We start from the raw sequence: 7,328 nt of genomic DNA, 5'->3' as shown, positions 1-7,328 counted from the left end.
GAGCCATTTTATAGAATGAGCCTAGGAACCTCACTGAAGCATGACAAGGAATTTCTCTATTCCGGGTCAAATGATACACTGAATTTTAGCTCCCTATTAGCGGGATATTTTATGACAAGGTAATTTTGCATTGTCCAGTGCCCATTGCTAAATGACAGTGATCACCAGTTGGGAACCAGTGGCACCAGCAGCCAACTCCATAGTAAGTGCACTATGCACACTGTAATTGCATGCGCAGAGTCCCCAGTTGGATTGAAGATACAGATTTGTGATTTTTGTATAGGAATGCACACCACAAGGGAAAGTGAGTTTGCTGTTAGTGCTTAAATCTGTCACAATAGAGCGCTATCACTGTGCAGATGACAGATTATCCTTTCATTGTTATTGTCAATCCATAGATGGTTGGAGCTGACATCACCAATGAATTTGCAGACTTTAACAAGCTACAGGGTTTTATTCAATTTAAGTGACACTAAACTCAGGAGGTAAATCATAAAAGTACATTCAAGTACCTGAACTATTAACAGAAATGTATCCGATTTGTATATCACTCGGCTGTAGATCCTCCAATCATCTCTGAATTCATCCTGACACTGTCCTTCCTTCTGGAGGCTGGCTACTTTTGTTCCCCATGGTCACTGTGTGTGTTGTAAAGTAGTCACCACTCCAAGCTCACTCCTGTGATGGACTACAATCTCAACACAAATTAGTAAACGAAACATGAGATTGTAGTCCATCACAGGAGTGAGCTTGGAGTGGTGACTACTTTACAACACACACAGGGACGATGGGGAACATAAGTAGCCCCCCTCCAGAAGGAAGGACAGTGTCAGGATGAATTCAGAGATGATTGGAGGATCTACAGCCTAGTGATATACAAATCAGATACATTTTTGTTAATAGTGAAGGGATTTGAATGTATTTTTAAGGTTTAACTCTTGAGTTTAGTGTCACTTTAAAAGTCCATGGCCAAAGCTGTTAAAGGAGAACTATGAGATGAGTGATTTTCACTCAGCCTCATAGTTCTAGCCAACCTGTGACAATGAGACTGTCACAGGTCGGCTCAGTAGATCGGGAAGTGAGAGAACAGATACCGCCGCTCGCTCACTTCTCGATCTATCCATGCAGAGAGCCGTGACTGTCACTCACCAGCTCCCTGCAGGGATTCCCCCGCTCCGATCCTCCAGCGCTGACTGGCGGATCGGACGGGGGCGGGGACAGCTGGCTCTGCCTCTAGATAAGCAGAGCCAGCTGTCACTCACGCAGTTGGGCGGATCCAGACAGAATTGTCGGGATCCGTCCCGGCTGCGGCGTCTCAGTATACCGCGAGCTATAGCTCGCGGTATACTGAGCCTAGGTTGACGGGAAGACGCTAGTTTGTGTCCTCCCGTTACCCTAAGGAGAACTATGGGGAAAAGCCTTAACCCCATAGTTCTCCTTTGAAGCACCACATCAGGGATGCTCATTATGCCTACACAAGGGAGGTTTTTACAAGTAAATAACATGCATAGAATATGTGAAATGCACATATAAGCTTATGGGAAGATTGTTGTTGAAATGAATGTTCTGGTGACAGGGTGCCTTTAACTTGGCTAGCTGCTGACCTGTCAATAAACGCTTGGCGCATTTGGTAAGCTACTACCCAAAGCCCATATTAACTAGCCCCACGTGTCCTCATGTCTCAGACAGGCCTCTGGGTTAGAATTGGCTGAAATATGACTGTTAAGCTTTCTGCTGAACAGTTCTAGTGCTGGCGTTTCGGGGTCTTTGTTCCTGAATTTAGTGTGGTTTATCTTCTGATTGGCTGAGGTACCCTCGTGGTTTCCTGCGCACCGATTTTCCTGAAAGTCTCTCAAGCTGTGAAGAGACTGTGTGTAACCAGAAAGGTGCTGCTGCTGTATATATAGTTCCATTAGTTCAGATACTATATGTAGCCTTTATTTTTCTTCACTAACAAGAATATATATATATAGAAGTATATTTTTCCTTTGCACTATGTTATAATTTGCCGAAGTGATCTCATAGGAAGAAAACTTTCTATAGTAGGGGAGTGTGAAGTGTGCTATATTAACAGCAGTGGTAATCTCAAATATGAATACAGAGGAAGAGCGGGCCTCACTTATTAAAGTGCCTCAAAGAAGGGTCAGTGTCCTCGTCCTCGGGGGATCTCAATGCTTCTGCCTTACCTCATTGCAACTTTCCTATTCAGCCATATACATTTTCTTTTTCTTCCCTCCAAGAAATGTTCTTCCATTATGAAATGTACTTTGTACAGTATATTAAAGTATGTGCTTGACTTTAGATAATGAAAGGGCGATGCCAGCCATAATGTTCCCTAGAATAAAAGGCGTTGTAATGTGATTGGTTCCAGTTCTTTCAGACGCTTTGGTAAATGAGGCCGTTTGCTGTGTGGAAATACGAGTTCTTCTGCATAGAGGTCCTCCCTGTTCAGTGCCATTATGGGGGCACTTGCATTGGGCAAGTGTGCCAGTTGGTTGGGCATAGTTGCACTGGGCCTATACTGACAATGTAAAATCGTTTTAAGAGAGCCACAGAAGAAGGTTCCCTGGCTAACAGAAGCGGTTTACTCTGAGGCAGGACCTATTAGGTGATTGACATACTTAGGTAATTAATGTCAGGCACTTCTATGGTGATTTGGCCTCCAGTTGCTCCACCTAGCTGCAGCCCCAGAGACATTTATAGTAATTCTGTGACATGCAGACAGTATGGAGCTGCCGGATATCTGAACCCAGAAGTGATTGGCCTGTGACTTTTAAGGCTGTTATCTGGCACAGCCAAAGCTCCCCATCCAGCTTTGCTGACTCCTGGAAAGGAACATGTCACAGTGAGTAATGCTCTGCCCCAGAAATAACACCATTCATGGGGGATGTTAGCTGATGGCAGCCTCTGTTCTGGCCCGATAACTGCTATCCGCACAGTTCCCCTTTACACTGGAATATGGGAGGGCATAGTTTCTTTTTGGAACACATCACATACCTAACTCCACTTTAACATGAGCGGTAAAGCCGTACACAGAACGTGGACGACCCAAGCAATGCACTTAGCGGAGATCAGACTTCTCATTGCTCTTTGCATTGCCGTACTGATTAGTTACAGGGAGGAAGAAACCAGCAGTAGATGGGCCCATCCATATGTCCTAAACATTGTTGTTGTGCACTTACGTGGGAAATCATCTGTATTGGTTCACCAGAAGCCGTGGCTATCAACGTTGTTTCTTTGTATAGACTGTTATATCATTCTTCTGTCACTTGGAGAACTTTGTACTGGTAGAAACAACAGAATTCTTTTCAGCAGATATACATACAGAACATAACAAAGCCAGTTCAATGATCTGTTTTCAGTATTCTGTGTTTAATGTCTATGCATTTGTACGTCTTCTGCACACAAAGCCAATAACCTTCAATAAATGGAACAAATTGTAGAGCCCTTGTGTTTTATTTCTGGGTTTTCTTGGTTTATAAAGTTTCATCTTTTGGTTGGTTGTTGGTGAACTGGTTTGGTACCATTGTTAAAACTACCTGCGGTCTAAGGGGGGCATGTGAGAAATTGGCAATGTATGAAGTACACACTGGTCGGAGCCCTTACAGGCAACCCATGTTGTACTGCATTGTATTTTAAACAGGAAGCACAGCAGTGATATGACGCTACATTGATCCCCAGTGTGGAGCAGCTTTGTCCGGCAATCACAAAGAAAAGCTTTCACAGCCCAACACCAGCCATTTTAATGTTTAGGATAGACTCAAATGTTAATTACTGCCAATGACCCTGTCCATGAGATTTCAGCTCACTTCCTGTCCCTGTGACAATAGGAAGGAAATTAGATTATCTGTAAAACAACAAAAATAAATCCAGGCAATTGGACTTGCTGCATTTTTCTTGCAGACATTTCGTTGGTCATCCCACCAGCTTTCTCAATTCAGAGAAAGATAGTCAGATGACCAGTGAAACGTCTTCAAGAAAAATACAGCACGTCCAATTGCCTGGATTTATTTCTTACAGGTATATCATGACCTGGATGAATGAGAACCGTCGCAGACAAGAAATGGCGGTCACTGAGGTAGGAAGTCGCACTCTGTAATCTAACCTTTCCCTATTGTAAATCACTCATCCTCATAGTTCTAGCCGACCTGTGACAATGAAACTGTCGCAGGTCGGCTCAATAGATCGGGAAGTGAGCGAACACATACCACCGCTTGCTCACTTCTCGATCATCTCCCTGCAGAGCGCGGTGACTGTCAGGCATGGCTCCCTGCAGGGATTCCCCCTCCCTGCTCTGATCCTCCAGCGCTGACTGGCGGAACGGACGGGGGAGGGGACGGGTAAAGCTGGCTCTGCCTCTAAATAGGCAGAACCAGCTGTCACTCACGCTGCTGGGTGGATCTCGACCGCATTGTCGGGATCCGTCCTGGCTGCGGTGCTCTCAGTATGCCCGCTATATACTGAGCTTTGTGTCACGGGAGGACGCTAGTATATGTCCTCCCGTGGCCGTTAGGAGAACTATGGGGGAAAACCCCCATAGTTATCTTTTAATGAGTAAAAAATGGGTTCTATGGCAGTGTCCCCCCTCTGGAGAGTTCACTTTCTGCCCTCACCAGAAATAAAAGGTGTTCTATGCTGGAGTTAAGCTTTAAAAGGACAATGAGGGAAGCAAATCTCCAGCATGTACAGCGGAGATCCTCCTCCTCACACATTCAATACTGCTGTCTCTATGCCATGCTGTGCTTCTTGATCACAATACGCTGCAGTGGGGCAGAGGCCAATGTAAAAACACTGGTATGAGTCATTCACTAGGCAAGACTAAACTATTTTTTTTTCATTCGGCCTGTGGGCTAAATAAAAAAAAGATCTAACAGATTCCTCTAGCTACACGGAACAGTTTGGATGGAGGATGCTTCTGCTGCAGCTTCTGTATTCTGACAGTCAGCGTCCGCCACTGTCAGACCACATGAGTGAGTGTGTGTGTCCCACATCCACGCTGCTTACCATAAATGGGGGAATTGTGCATTTTTTACTCAATCACTAAGAAAAAATGACTAGTGTATGGCCAGTCTAAGAATAACCTGAGGCTACATGAGTCACTAAATCTTTTGATAACTGCCACCCATCGTCTCATTGGCAGCAAACTGATCTCAGTGTGTCACCAATGAGGCCTTTGCCAACAAGCAGTTCAATCTCTAAGCAGCAAAGAGATGTAATTGCTTATGTAGCCTTAGCTTTAAAATGACCATAGGCACGTGATGATGGGCATAAAAGCAGATCAGGCCATGACCTCATGTAGAGCAGCAGAAGACCTCACCTCACCACCTGATTTCACATTGGCAAACCTTATCTGACTGCTATGTGCCAATAATGTCTGTTCCCTGATCCAGCACCATTCTTTTATACATAGCTGACCCTTAGGCCTGTGTCCAGGCATCATTCCTGCATGACTAGGACCAGCCAGTGAGGTATGGAATGTGTCCCAGGTAGTCAGTGCTGCCCTGCAAATATACAGGTTTACTACTTCACATAGAAATCTACACAATGCCACCTCCACCGTATGTACATATTCATGATCCACCCAACATCTAGGTTCTATGGTATTGCATTTAAACCTATTGCTTCATTCCAGACTAGCATTATAAAACTGCAATTGAATAAAACTGATATTTCAGTGTTTGGTAGATGCTGGAGAACTAAACCACCCGAAAGCTTCTTCTATCTCTCGGGGGTCTCTATGCCGAGTTCCCGGTTCTGCCCACCTATTGTGAATATTAGGAGGGACTCCCACTCGGCCTTCATGATTTATACAAAGTTATCCTTTCATTTATCTCCGATCCTCCCTAAGGCCTTATACACCCGTCCACAGGGAGCCACTGAAAACGTCAGCCCTCCCAGTCCCATAAGGCATTGCAGAACTGACAGGCATGGCTCCCAGAGGCATGATGGGATTTGTAATTTCACCACAGCTGGAAGGCTACCCCCTGCTTTAAAGGAAACCTCATAAAAAGGAATATGGGGCTGCCATTGCTGACCTCCTTCCAAAAATGCTAGAAGTCTCAAACTGGCCCCTGCACACAGAACAAGTATGGACATCAGTCATTTTGACATCACTTGCTGCATGCTTGTTCTAAGTCTGAAAGTACTGGAGCTGGAGACCGCATGGGAGCGAGCAGTTTAAAGTATGAGTCAAGCCTTCTGTCCGACCCCCCCCCTCCCTCCCATTTCCATATTAGACAGAATACAGTAGGAGATGTGGCAACACCTAAATCTCAGGAGGGGGGTCAGGAACAGATCTGGGAATCACATACACAGAGATTGCTCCACGATTTATAAGTAGCAAGTGGCTGACCGAGCCCAACAAACTCCACTTATAGAGACTTTCTCAGTACAAGGTCACTGAGGCGCACGGGTTTATTCAAAAGATCCAGCAACACTTAACAAGAAGTCAGAACTCAGTCTGCTCTAATCAAACTAGTTAAGAAATGATCTTTTGATTGGTTGATATAGCTTGCTGCATATTGGACTGCATTAATAAAGAGAACCTGTCAGGCTAGAGGTATGGAAGCTGTTATCGCTGAGTTACAGTAACATTCGTCGTCCCTCCTTCGCTGCAGTCACTGAGCTGCAATAAGTAAGCCGAGGCCTGCATTTATAAAGCCCAATTCAAGAATAAAAAACCTACAGAGATAGAATGAATAGTGAGCACAAAGCATAAAGCCCACCTGCAGGTAAGTGACAGTTCTTGACAGAATCCCCCTCCATTAGGTGTGCACAAAACTGTAAGGGTTACCTGCTTGTTTTTGTCTAGGGGGATTTTATAAAAGCACTTTCACTTACCTGCTCCCCCAGTGGTTGGCACTCTCCTCCGGCTTGTGGACTGTCTCTCAGCGCCCTCATGTATAATGTACAGCTATGAACCCTGCAGTAGATGTGATGACGGCAGTGGGCCTCTGACTGCCGGAGTGGAGGAGAGATGAGGCTGCAGATGCTGGTCTTAGAGCCTGCAGGAGCGGGGATCAGGTAGGTAAAAGTGCTATATAGAAATTCCCATAGACAAGAATGAGCAGTTAACCCTTGCAGTGCAGGGGTGGCCACACTGGAAGGGGTTGTTTAAAAAAAAAAAAAACTGGAGATAGGCTTTCAATGCAAATATCTTACTCTTGTAAACAGCAGAATTGCTTGCTAGCACCGGTCCCAACTCCTCCTCCCTGGCAGCAGACTGCTGTGTGCAAGCAGCGGTCTCTCTGCAGTGGTCCAACATGCGTCTTGCACTCACCCCACCGCCCCCAACTGAGTCACAGGTACAGATCTGCAATGAAGAATGC

The sequence above is a fragment of the Nanorana parkeri genome, unplaced genomic scaffold (assembly GCF_000935625.1).
Source record: "Nanorana parkeri isolate BGI_ZX_2015 unplaced genomic scaffold, ASM93562v1 scaffold834, whole genome shotgun sequence".
Taxonomy (NCBI): Eukaryota; Metazoa; Chordata; class Amphibia; order Anura; family Dicroglossidae; genus Nanorana; species Nanorana parkeri.
This window is presented reverse-complemented; position numbering follows the sequence as displayed.